This window comes from Phascolarctos cinereus, unplaced genomic scaffold (assembly GCF_003287225.1).
Source record: "Phascolarctos cinereus isolate Bilbo 61053 unplaced genomic scaffold, phaCin_HiC Scaffold_4;HRSCAF=312, whole genome shotgun sequence".
NCBI lineage: Eukaryota > Metazoa > Chordata > Mammalia > Diprotodontia > Phascolarctidae > Phascolarctos > Phascolarctos cinereus.
Window position 1 is genome coordinate 533,902,394 of NW_027555847.1, and position 13,003 is coordinate 533,915,396.

Consider the following 13,003-nt stretch of genomic DNA (forward strand, 5'->3'; position numbering starts at 1 on the left):
TCTGACAACTGTCTTATGATGTATTCTGTGTTATGGTGCCCCGCTTATGAGCCATGTCATTTTTCTCCTGTACATGTCCTATCCATTTGTGGGAGGAGTGGGGAGGAATTTACTTATTGAGTATCTATAGAATCTATCAAAAATTACATCTCTCTATGTGAATTTTACTAGAAAAATTGTCTCATTTTAATGATGGTGTCAACATTGTATAATTGCACAGCACTGATTTTTTTAGGTCTTCTCCAATTATATCTTTAATCTCATAATATATGTAAGGTTTTAAAATAACAATGTATTTTCAGAAATCATTGTTATATGTATATAACTTAAATGATTTAGGGGGGAAATTGTTATTCTCTCTTTTTTTGAAGTAATGGTTTCATTGTCTCAGGAAACACCTGGTAAGAATTTCTCCTGCTGACAGATTAAAAACTCTGCCTACTGTTCTCTTAGGTACATGGAGTACTGAACAGTTCTGTGGTTTACTTACAGTCTTAGAGCCAATAGGTGTTCCTGAGAGTGCTTCAACAAATGTCTTATTGACTCTGAGGAAGACATTCTATTCATGACTCCATGTTTTCTCTCTTTCCTCATAAAATAAACAATCAATATTTAAAGTAATTCAAATAACTTTATTTTAAATTTTAAAATATTACTGATAAAATGATACATTTTGGAGCATATATTTTGAACTGGATATAAGATTTTCAAAGGTATTAATTCTACCCTTACTTTATAATGTCAAAGTTTATAGAGATAATGAGTGGCAACTAAAATCTCATATAAGCACTCTGACTACAAATACTGAACTTTTTCTAGGACACCATGTTTACATATTACATGTTTATATACCTAATTGTCATCAATCACTGATTATTGGGAAAATGTTTCATGTCCATAATAAAAAAGAGGGAATGGAATGGGATATCTGATAAGTTTAAGATAGAGTTACAGAAAGAAAATTAAAGAATATTTTGATAGGCATCTTTTTGTTTTAATTCTTTTTTCTGATTATTTAATCATTCTACTATTTCTATTATGAGATTGGAAAGATGGAGAGGTTTGAGGTGGGAGAATATTTTAAAACTGTATTTTCCATACTTCTTTTTAGATATTACATAGTTAAAAAATAAATACAATTTTAGTAGCGTAATGGAATCATGGAGCATCCAAACATGAAGTAAAATACTTATGCAGAAAACAAATTAAGTGAAGAAACATAAGTAAATGCAAGTGATGATATAAAGTTACTAGTGTATTCATATTTGCTTAATATAATTGAAATAAATATCAATTATTTTGGTATAACAAAGCCTGATTATTCTCAGATTAGACTTCAAATCTTGCCCTTTTAAAGCACAGAGTTATGTAAAGATATTCAGCAAACTTTCACATTTATTACTCCATGTAACTTCCTTAAGAAGCTGCTGGGACTACCTTGCACCTGTAACATAGATGAGAACTTTCTTTAAAGTATACACACATATCCATATGTACACACATGAGTATCTATGTATACATGAATATATGCATATGTATATATACGTACAGGCATATGTGTATAATTCATATATACATATTTGTATAATTTATGTATGCATTATACTCTACCATAATGCCATATATAAATATATGCATTTTGTGTATATATGTATATACAACTATACATTTGTGTATTTGTATGTGTGTATGCATGCATGTATAACTACACAATACATATTTATGCATGTATATGTACATATACACCTATGTATATGTGCACATATATGCATGCGATATTTGATTATGCAAGTTCAGTAATTATATTTACATGTATATATGCTTATGCATAAACATTCTTGTTGTACAAACATGCATATATGTATATAAACTATGTGTATATGTATATTCGTACATACACAGTAGGTCATATTCCAATTTCCTTCCATCCTTATAATTCATAGATACTGCTCATGCCTTAATTAATTTGCTAACCAAAATAATTTATTTTTTGTCTATTATGAATCAGGTGCTGTCGAAAGATCTGGTGGCACTGAGACAAAAGCGCAGCAGTTCCTTTATTCTCTTTTTTTTAAATGAAATCATTTAAAAGTTGCCAGATTAACTACAATTGTAACAAAAGGTTCAGAGATGGTATACATAAATATGTCGAGTATTCAATTTTTAAAAAGTGCATATCAAGTAAGTTATTTACAATAAAACATTTCCAACTTCTAGTAATGTTCAAATAAATAACCCCTCATTAAAGTGGATGTTTCAAGACATTTAAAGGTAGACCACGAGCCATTCATCTTCTGAAATTAACTAATTGTAACAGAATTAAGACAGTTATGATATTAACTAAATAATAGAATCATATCCTGTTTTACATGTCTTTAACCTAATTATCCCCAAAGCATTATGAGAATTAAAGGACCCTAACTTGTACAGGAATATATAACTAGTCTTATTATAGTAACTCAGTGATGTTCCACTACCAATCTATTATTTAAAAGATTTAATATTGTGCTTACAAAACATTTTGATTATAGAAATTTGCTGCAAAAAAATAGAGACATAACTATAGTAAGGGAATAATGCTCCCCTGACTTCATGTCAATTCCAGGCAGAGGTTATATAGATAGTCAATTGCATTAAAGTCAGACAGGTGTCATAATGGGGAAATTGAGTCAGGGCAATCTTACCTCAGCTCATGCAAATGTTCTCCCAGCCTTTCCCACGAGAACACCCTCTACAGTTTATAGATGTAGTTTGTAGACCCCATAGGGTTGCTGACATCATGCATCATTAGCTCAATAGCATTCCTCGATGATCATACCTTTTTATGTCTCTCATGAGTCTTGTACTTGAAGATCAAATTTTCTGGTGAGCTCTGGTGTTTTTATCAGGAAGGTTTAGAAGTCCCCTACTGCGTTGAATATCCACCTCCTCCCCTGAAAGATCATGCTAATTTTCACTGAGTAGTTGATCCTTGGTTGTAATCCAAGCTCCTTTGCCTTATGGGATATCATGTTCCACACCCTACAGTCTTTTAATGTAGAAGCTGCAAGGTCCTACATAATCCTGACTGTGGTTCCATGATATTTAAATTATTTCTTTCTGGCTACTTGCAGTATTTTTGCTTTGACCTGGTAATTTTGGAATTTGGCTACTGTATTACATGGCGTTTTCAATTTGGGATCTCTTTCAGCAGGTGGTGGGTGGATTCTTTCTATGGCTATTTTACCTTCTGGTTCTAGGACTTCAGGGCAATTTTCCTTTATGATTTCCTGAAAGATACTGTCCAGGCACTTTTTTCCATCGTGATTTTAAGGTAGACCAATAATTTTTAAATTGTCTCTCATGGATCGATTTTCCAGGTCAGTTGTTTTACCAATAAGGAACTTCACATTTTCATCTATTTTTTTTTCATTTTTTTTGTTTCTGTTTGACTGATTTCTTACTCTTTCATAGAGTCATTAGCTTCCATTTGCCTGATTCTAATTTTTAACAAATTGTTTTCTTCTATTAGATTTTGTACCTCCTTTCCCATTTGGCCAATTGTATTTTTTAGAGATTTGTTTTCTTCAGTGTCCTTTTTTTCCAGTTGGTCAATTGTATTTTTTAAGGACTCTGGTACCTCTCTTATTTGACTTTTAAAATCCTTTTTGAGATCTTCTAAGAAGGCTTTTTGGGCTTCATACCAGTTCATATTCCCTTTTGAGGTTGCAGATGTGGGTTTGTTGACAATGTTATCCTCTTCAGAATTTCTGCCTTGATCTTCACTGCTCTCATAATATGAATCTATGGTATGTTCCTTTTCACTTATGGTGTTTCCTTATTCCCTGGCCTTTAAAGAGATTGAGCTCTCCTGCTGGGGAGCAGAGGGCATTGACCCAAGCTTCTTGCTCTTGGTAACTGGCTTTGTGTGCTGGGGTCTCCAATGTTGTCAGTTGGAGGCTGTAGGGTTCTGGCAGCTTACCTGGTGTTGGGCTGGACTCAGCAAGGTTGGAACTCTCAGGTAACTCTAGGCTGCCTACTTTTCCTTTTCTTTCACTTTCTTCAGCTCCTTTCAGATGGGTGTTGCAGGGTGTTTATCTGCCTGGGGCCCTGTGTAGTGCTGCTTCCCTCATTTTGGCTGAGACACTGGGAGACTTGTTTGCTGTAGAATGCTAAGGTGGTTTTTTGAGCTGGTTTCCAACAGTTCCTCTGCCCTCACTGAGACACTCAGAGGTCCAGGTGTTGATGTTTGCCTGCTCTACCACCAGGGTTTCAGGATCTCCTCCTGGTGTGCTAAAGTGGGACTTTCCATTAGCTTGCTGGAATGCCTCCCATTTCATACTGCTCCCCTTCCCCCAGCGTAAGAGGAGCCTTTCCTGTTAATCCCTCAAGCTACCTGGGCTATTGTACTACTGTTTCCCATCTTTCTTCTGGTTCTGCTGTTCCAGGGTTTTTCCTGCGGAGATATTTTCTGGGCTTATAGAGGTTGATAAGGGAGGGTGAGAGCTAGTATCTTTTTACTCCACCATCTTGGTTCCCAGAAGAGGAAGTGGATAGTTCCTTTTCTCAAAGAGTTTAAAATATAGCTAGAAGGGACAACATGTTTATATATGGGTATTTATAAATTAGATACATGAAGATGTATTTTGGGGAAAACAAGGCATTATGATCTGAGGGAATTATAAAATGTTTCTTGTAGAAGGTGGACCTTGAAATGAGCCTTGAAGGAGACTGAGGATTCTGTGATATGCAACTTGGATAAGGCATGAATTCCGTGAATAGGAGACAATGCAAAGGTACAGACATGGGACATACTTGATTTTATATGGAATAAAAAATAGCAATTCAGCTCTATTTAATTGTCTATGAAAGAGAATAATGTTTATCAAGATTGGAGAGGCAGATTAGATATATTTAAATAATATAGTACTTTATAGATTTTCTTAGTGGGGTATACTAAGTCATGGTGCAAGAAGTTCAGGTGAATAATTTATGAAAATCAGTTCAGCAACTATGTAGAGGATGGATTTGAATGGCAAAAATATGAAGAAAGCCACTGTAGTAATTCAGGAGAGAGGTGATGGGGGCCTGAACCAGGCTGGTAGCTATGTTTCTTGAGAATAGGAGATTAGATGAGAAATATGGTGTGGAAGTAAAAAAGGCAGGATTTAGCAACTGATTGGATATTTAAGACGTGAAAGACTGAGGAACTAACTCCTTTACCAAGAATGTGATTCTGAGTGACTAGGGAGATGATATTGTTTCAGCAGACTTTGGAACATTCCTAAGCAAAGCAGATTTGATTTTATAGTATAGCATTTTTCTTTGTTTTATAGGATGTGATGGACAAAAAAAAAAAAGAAAATCATCTAGCTTGCTGGTGATGAACCTCATCACATCTGGCTAAATTGGTTCTTGGAATTCACAATCTATCAAGGGACATATACTTGAAACTTTTTCAGCTTGGCAGCCCTTGTCTGAGCTTGATCTACTCTAAAATAGCCTTCTCGAAGTCATGGCGTCACTACTAAGGAAGCATCAAATAATACTAATACTTACTGACATTTATATAGTGCTTTAAATATTTCAAAGTGCATTGCATAAATCACAGTAGACCTAAAAGCAACAATGTCTACTCCCTGTCTCTGAACAAAAATTAAATTCAAAAGAACATAGATTTAGCAAAGGAAGGGAATTCATATGTCATTTATTCTAACTTTCTCCTTTTGAAGATGTGGAGGAAAGTGGGGCCCAAGGAAAGTAAGTATTTTGGCCAACATCACGCAGGTAGCAAATAGAGTCCAGATGCAAACGCAGATCACTTGATTCTTTTTTTTTTTTCTTGTTACCACTGTTTATTTTGAGTTTTGGGGCAGCCATGAAACACTAGCCCCTGCTCCCAGATCCACCCAGAGGAGGGGAGGGAGCTGAAGTATAGGGGGAGTGGGAGAAGGCACTAGATACCAGATTAACCCCGTGGAGGCAGCATGTGATCGCTGACATGTTAAAGCATGTAGCATGTGTTTGCACGAGTTCCAGTGGGCAGTGGCAGGAATATTAAAGCATGTGGTATGTTTGCAGGCATGCTGGGTGGAGCTGAAGGGGACAGCACATTGGAGCATAAGAATTTGTAAGGAGGTTGGGAAGCATGTGGCTGACATGTTAGAGCCTGTGATATGTTTACAGGGGTGCTGGGGGGGAAGGATGTGGTTGGTTGGCACCATTCAGAGCTGGGAGGTGGGGGTGGGGGTGAGTGGGAAGCAGGGGCTCCTTGGTGGTGGCCATGTTTGTACAGGCGTGGGGAGGAGGGACACCCCAGGAATAACAGCGTCAGTGACTGGAGGTACCTGTGCTAGAGGGTTCCCATGTTGGGCTGAGATCCACAGAACTGCAGGGGAGGATGAGGGCAGCTTCATGGCAATCTCTGTCCTGGGTGGAGGAGGGGGGCTGATGAGCAGTCAGGTGGACAGTTGCATGGGCCTCAGGAGTACGTGGTCAGATGCAGCCACTGTTGGATGTTTACCCCGATCTGCCCACTGCCATCCTTGTCCAGAGACTCGAAGATACAGAATATGGCGTCCAGGCACACGAGGCAGGTGACGAAGTTTTCAAAATCCTTATTCCCGTCTTCATGGGAGTATCCTGAATGATTATCTGGTACAGCTCTGGGCTGAGCTAGAAGCCTGCAGCTGAAAAGGCTCCTGGAAGCTCATTGCTGCTGACGATCCCTGAGTGGTCTACGTCGTACTGTTTGTAGATGGCCTGCCATTTCTTTACGTTGTTCAAAAGATATTTAAACTCCTCAAAGCCAAATTTGCCGGTGGTATTACTGTCCATGACAGCCACCATGCTCAGGTGTCGATGCCAAAACCGTCAGTCTTCAGGTAAGGGTGTCGAGTCACCACCTTATTTAAGATGTTCTTGAGTTCAGAGGCACTAACTTCCATGTCGTCTTCTGCCAGTTGGGCAAACAGCTTCCTGAACTGCCGGACCTCCTTACTCTCATTGGTCTCGATGGTGGAGAAGTGAGATTGAGGGGGCGGGGGATCTGAGTTATAATTGGTTGCCGCTTCACTGATGGCGCTGATGACACCGCCTAGGAAGCGCAAGGCTCTGCTGTGCAGCCCCTTGATGAGATTGTCAATGCCTCTAGCACCGACGCTTCCGCTTAGCAGCACTCCCACCCCTCAATCCTACCACCCCTGAAAGCTCTGCCTGCACCTCCTCCGCTGCCGCCGCCGCCTCCGCCCTTCCTCCTCAGGACTCCGTGACCCTGGCCTAGGCCTCGGCCTCAGTTTCCCGGCTCAGGCCTTGCCTCCTGCGCTGCACGCTCTCTTGGTTGTAAATTGAATATATTTTGCGCTGCATTTCAAGAAGTACAGAACATTATTGGCATTACATATTTATAACAGCATCAATTTCTATGTGTATGTAATATACCTAACCCTATGAGTTTATTCGGACTCATATCTAGGCCCTTTGTTTAGATCTTGGCAGCTAGGTAACAGTGCATAGAGTATTGGACCTGGAGTCACAAAATTCTAAGTTTAAATTATTGCCCAAACATTAGTTGTGTAACCCTGGACAAGTTACTTAACTTCTTTAGGCCATAGTTTGCTCCTTTATAATATAGGAAGAATAATGGCACCCACATCCCCAAGATGTTGTGAAGTGCTTTGCAGTCTTAAAGTGCTTATAAATCTTAGCAGCAGCAGCAGCAGTAGCAGCAGCATGATTAAAATTCCCTGGTGACAATTTTCAAACACCTCAGTAAGCTTAACTCATCACTCTCTTACTTAAATGAACTGAATTCTCAAGTAGAAGAAGTATATCTAAGCAAATCTACTCTGACACCCTTTGTTATTAATGCTGACTAATATAACCTGTCTCTGCTAGCCAATAGCACACACACACACACACACACACACACAACACACACACACACACACACATATACATGCATACAAGGCATGTATGTAATATTTGCACGTGTATTTTTGCATATGTGAGACATAACTCCATAAATCATGCATTCTTTTAAATGATGCATAAATAATGATCTCAATTCTTGGGACCATTTTGCATACTAGCTTGTCATTTATATAGATGATCCTTTCAGGGCACTCATTGTAAGTCAGCAATACCTTATCATCTTGTGTTATTCTTGGGTATATACATTCCTGAATATAACACAGAAAACCTTAATACCATCCTGGAAAACATTCTTATACTTGAGGAATTGGACATTCTGCCTGTCCATTAGTTTTTGGTTTTGTCTACTTGGCTAGCCAACATCAATTTCTGATTATAAAAGATATCCCTTATCTACCAAACGCTGTTATGTGCTCACTAAAAATAGAGTAGAACTCATATGCACCTAAAATTGCCTTTGGACAATTTTGTTGATTCTCTTTAGATTCTGCTTTTTTCAAGATTTACAATAATTTATCATCCTTTATTCTGGAAGAGCTATGGAATATCCACCAATGGAATAGGTTGGAATAGTGATACCACATTACATTTAGCCAGGCCAAGAGTCAACATTGTTCATATAATCTGGACATTTTTCAACATGCTGCCAGGTACATAGCATGTAGATGTCTCTCTTCCTTCTATCTCGTGCTCTGGAAATAATAATCAAATGAAAATTAATACTTATTTCCAATAAGTGCATTTCTGTTAAATTCATTATGGTAAGTGCTAATTCATTGTTGAAGTATTCTACTCTCCTTTAATTTGACTTCCTATACCAGAATTTCCCTGCCTGGCTTCCAGACTAATTAGATTGCAAGCTGCTTATGTAAAAAGTGTAATTTTTGTATTTCTACGTTAAGTACTCATCATGATGCCTGGAACTTAGTAAATGGTTCATAAATCATTGCTGTTGTCAATGTTATTTCTATTGTTGTTTATTGACTTACTCCATTCATACCTTCATCCACTTATCACCTCAAGAAGATTTGTATTACAATTACATTTTAATTTCACTCTTCTCCTATTGGAATTCAACTTTTGCCCCTTAGATTCTAGGCTATGGGTGAGTATTCAAATTGTACCACCCACCTCCTTTCTGCTTCCTGGACATTACCAAGTTATGATACTGTGGGCGTAACTTCTCCTGTATCTCTTTTTAAAGTTTCCAAATCTGTTCCTCGAGAGTAGGAGTTTGTTGCTCTATTTCAGGCGCTCAGCCCAGTACCTTGCACATAATGAAGATGAAATAAATGCATTTTTTCTTCCTCCCTTCCTTCCTTAGTTTCCTTGTTTCCTTTTCTTCTTCTTTCCTTCCTTTTGGATTATTTTGCAACTTCATATTATAATTTTCCAAACGCAATTGGAATTGAAATATTCTTCCTAATAAATTATAAGTTGAAGGCATTATCATCTATTAGGTCCATCTCAGCATAAGTTGATGAAGTAATTTAATTAAATAACTGCCTAACTGCATATAATAGAATCAATAACAATAGTGTTTCATTCATTCATTTCTCCTGTGTGGATTATTAGACTGAATGTATGTAATTTTACCATTTTTTATTACATGAGTTTAGTCTTTCCATGTAAAATTAATATATTTCCAAATATTTATGTATTTTATTTTTGGAATAATATTTCATTTAGGTTCATGTAATTGAAAGTACATCCTCCAAGGTAAACTCCAAAGTATTTTATTCATTCTGTAATTATTTTAATTCAATTTTTATTTTTATTTTTTCCTCCTTGGTTTTGTTAGTTAAGGAGAGAAAAAAACATTATGATTTCCTTTGTCATTTTCTGTCCTTTTATTTTAATTATCAATAATCGATTCAACTAATTTTTAGTTAGACTTGTAGGGATAGTTAAATAAACAATATGTGAAATAGAAAGGCTATTATTTTCTTCAGTATTTACTTAAGCTATACTTTTATCTTTTTCCATCACATTAGACACAATTTCTTGAATTATGTCACATAATGATGATGATAGTGGGCATTTTTGCTTTACCTGATCTTGTTGGGAAGACCTACAACCTTTTTTCCATTGAAATTAATGATAATTCTTCACTTTAGGCAGAAAAAAATAACATAGAAAGATAAGATAAATTGGCTCATATACTTTTTAAAATATTTTAAATACATGAATTTAATATTTCATCAAAAACTTTCTGCATCTATTGGTATAGTCATGTGATTATTTGGTTAATATGTTTTGTTCAGAATTTTCTTAATATTAAACAAACAGCATTTTACTTAAAATGAATTGTCATACTTTACATTTAAAATATGTATTTACATGATCTCTGTTAATGCTTTATTACATATTTTGCACTTATATTATTAATTACTGCTTTGTAGTGTTCTTTCTTTGATTAATATCTTCATGGTTTGTTTATTAAGATCTTATTTTTTACTTTTTATTAATTTATTTTGATTTATCAACAATTACTTGCATAAGCATTTGAGTTTTAAGTTTTTGTCCCCCTCCCTCCCCAAGATGGCACACAATCTGATATAGGCTATACATATACATTTCTATTAAACATTTTTTTTTAAATAGTCATGTTGTAAGGAAGAATTAGAACCAATAGAAGGAACAAGAAAGAGGAAACAGAACAAAAACAGAAGGAAAAAAAAAGTAGCAAATAGTATGCTTCAGTCTACATTGAAAATCCATAGTTCTTTCTTTGCATGTGGATAGCATTTTTCACCATGCGGTCTTTGGACATGTTTTATATCCTTGTATTGCTGAGAAGTGCTAAGTTCATGAACTTTAGTCATCACACAACATGGCTGTTACTGTATACAGCATTCTCCTGGTTCTTCTCACTTCATTCAGCATCAGTCCATAAAACTCTTTCCAGGTTTTTCTAAAGTCTGCCTGCTCATCATTTCTTATAGCACAATAGTATTCCATTACATTGATATATCACAACTTGTTCAGCCACTCCCCAATTGATGGGCACCCCCACCACCACCAATTTCCAATTCTTTGCCATCACAAAAAGAGCTGCTATAAACATTTATGTATATGTAGATCATTTTCCCATTTCTATAATCTCTTTGGGATACAGCCCTAGAAGTGCTATTGCTGGGTCAAAGGGTATGCACATTTTTATAGTCCTTCGGACATAGTTCCAAATTGCTTCCAAAATGTTGGGACCATTTCATAACTCCACCAACAATGCATTAGTGTTCCTATTTTCCCACATCTTCTCCAAAATTTACCATTTTCCTGTTTTGTCAAGTTAGCCAATCTGATAGGAGTGATGTGGTACCTCAGAGGTGTTTTGATTTGCATTTCTCTAATCAATAGTGATTTAGAGAATTTTTTCAAATGACTATAGGTAGCTTTAATTTCTTCATCTGAGAACTACCTATTCATACCCTCTGACCATTTATCAATTGGGGAATGATTTGTATTCTTATAAATTTGACTTAGTTTCCTATATATTTTAGAAATGAGGCCTTATCAGTGGCACTGGTTGTAAAAATTCTCTCTCAGTTTTCTGCTTCCCTCCTAATCTTGGTTGCACTGGCTTTGTTTGTGCAAAAACTTTTCAATTTAATATAATCAAAATTATCCATTTGGCATTCCATAATGTTCTCTATCTCCTGTTCAGTCATAAATTCTTCTGTTCTCCATAAATCTAGTAGGTAAACTATTCCTTGGTCTCTCAGTTTGCTTATAGTATCTGCTTTTATATCTAAATCATGAAACCATTTTGACTTCATTTTGTTATATGCATGAGATTTTAGTCTATGCCTAGTTTCTGTCATACTTTCCCCCCCAGTTTTCATAGCAGTTTTTGTCAAACAGTGAGTTCTTATCCCAGAAGCTGGGGTATTAGGGTTTATCAAAAAGTAAATTACCATAGTCATTGACTATTATGTCTTGTGCTCCAAACCTATTCCACTGATCCACCAATCTATTTCTTAGCCAGACTTGGGATTTCTATGGTATACAATCATCCTGCTTTTCATTTCAGTGCTAAAAGCAATGCAATTACAGATTTAATAATCAAAATTGACATTTATATACAGATTTAAAGTTGGTGAATCCCCCAGCATATATAATCCCTTTTTATTTTTATATCACCCTATCACACTATGCTAATAATAATACTAGCTAGCACCTACAATATATCTCATTTGTTCCTCACAACAACCCTGTGAAGTAAATGTAATTGTCGGCCTCATTTTAGAAATGTGGAAACTAAGACTGACAGTGGCTAAGTGAATTTCCCAAGGTCACAAAATAGGAAACATATTAAGCAGGAGTTAAATTCAGGACTTCCTGACTCTAAGACAAATACTCTATTCACTTTTCAACATAGGGTGCTTCAGGTATCATTATCTCCATTTTACAAATGGAGAATCCAAGAATCACTGAGGTCAAGACAATTCCTCATAGTTAAACATCAGAAATAGGAATTCAATTCATGTCTCTCTTGCCTCCATTTCTGCACTTCTTCACTGTGTCATCTCATATTTATCACTCTTTATTGTTTAGGTGATATAGAAGAGGCGGGAAAAGATTAGATGGAAGTATCTAAATTACACATAATTTAAAGTACTACAGTAGCAATACCTGAATCATACATTAGCTATTCAGTGATACCAGGGGGAAAATGTTTTACTTTAGTTCTGGGCATTTATAAAATACTTGTCTCTCAACCAGTGCTCTCCAGTGAAGAAATTGAGAGTCCTCTGAACACAGCTATAGCCACAGCCAGCAACTCTTTGGTTTCTCATTGAGTACAGAAACAATCCTTGTGCTTGTAGGAAGGGCAGGTTATCAGCATAGGGCAGGTACAATGGATGTAGTTTATTTGGAGAACTCTCATATCAAAGTCGCTACTCATTATAGAATGAAAAGCTCAAGAGCCTCACACCTGAATTATCCAAACTCAACATGGTATCAAGCATCATTTTCAAAATCACCAGGCACAAATTTTATCTTATAGTGTCAGTCTTCTGAGGTGCCCTGATTGTTTGGTTCCTCAGTGATTTATAGGGTTAGATGCTGGTGTCCCATTAATTATTAT

At 36.3% G+C, this 13,003-nt stretch overlaps 1 pseudogene; it reads right to left on the reverse strand.

Annotated features, from left to right (window-relative positions):
- Positions 1–5,757: 5,757 nt before the first annotated feature.
- On the reverse strand, positions 5,758–7,207 carry LOC110207894 (calpain small subunit 1 pseudogene; annotated as a pseudogene).
- Between the last annotated feature and the right edge of the window lie 5,796 nt (positions 7,208–13,003).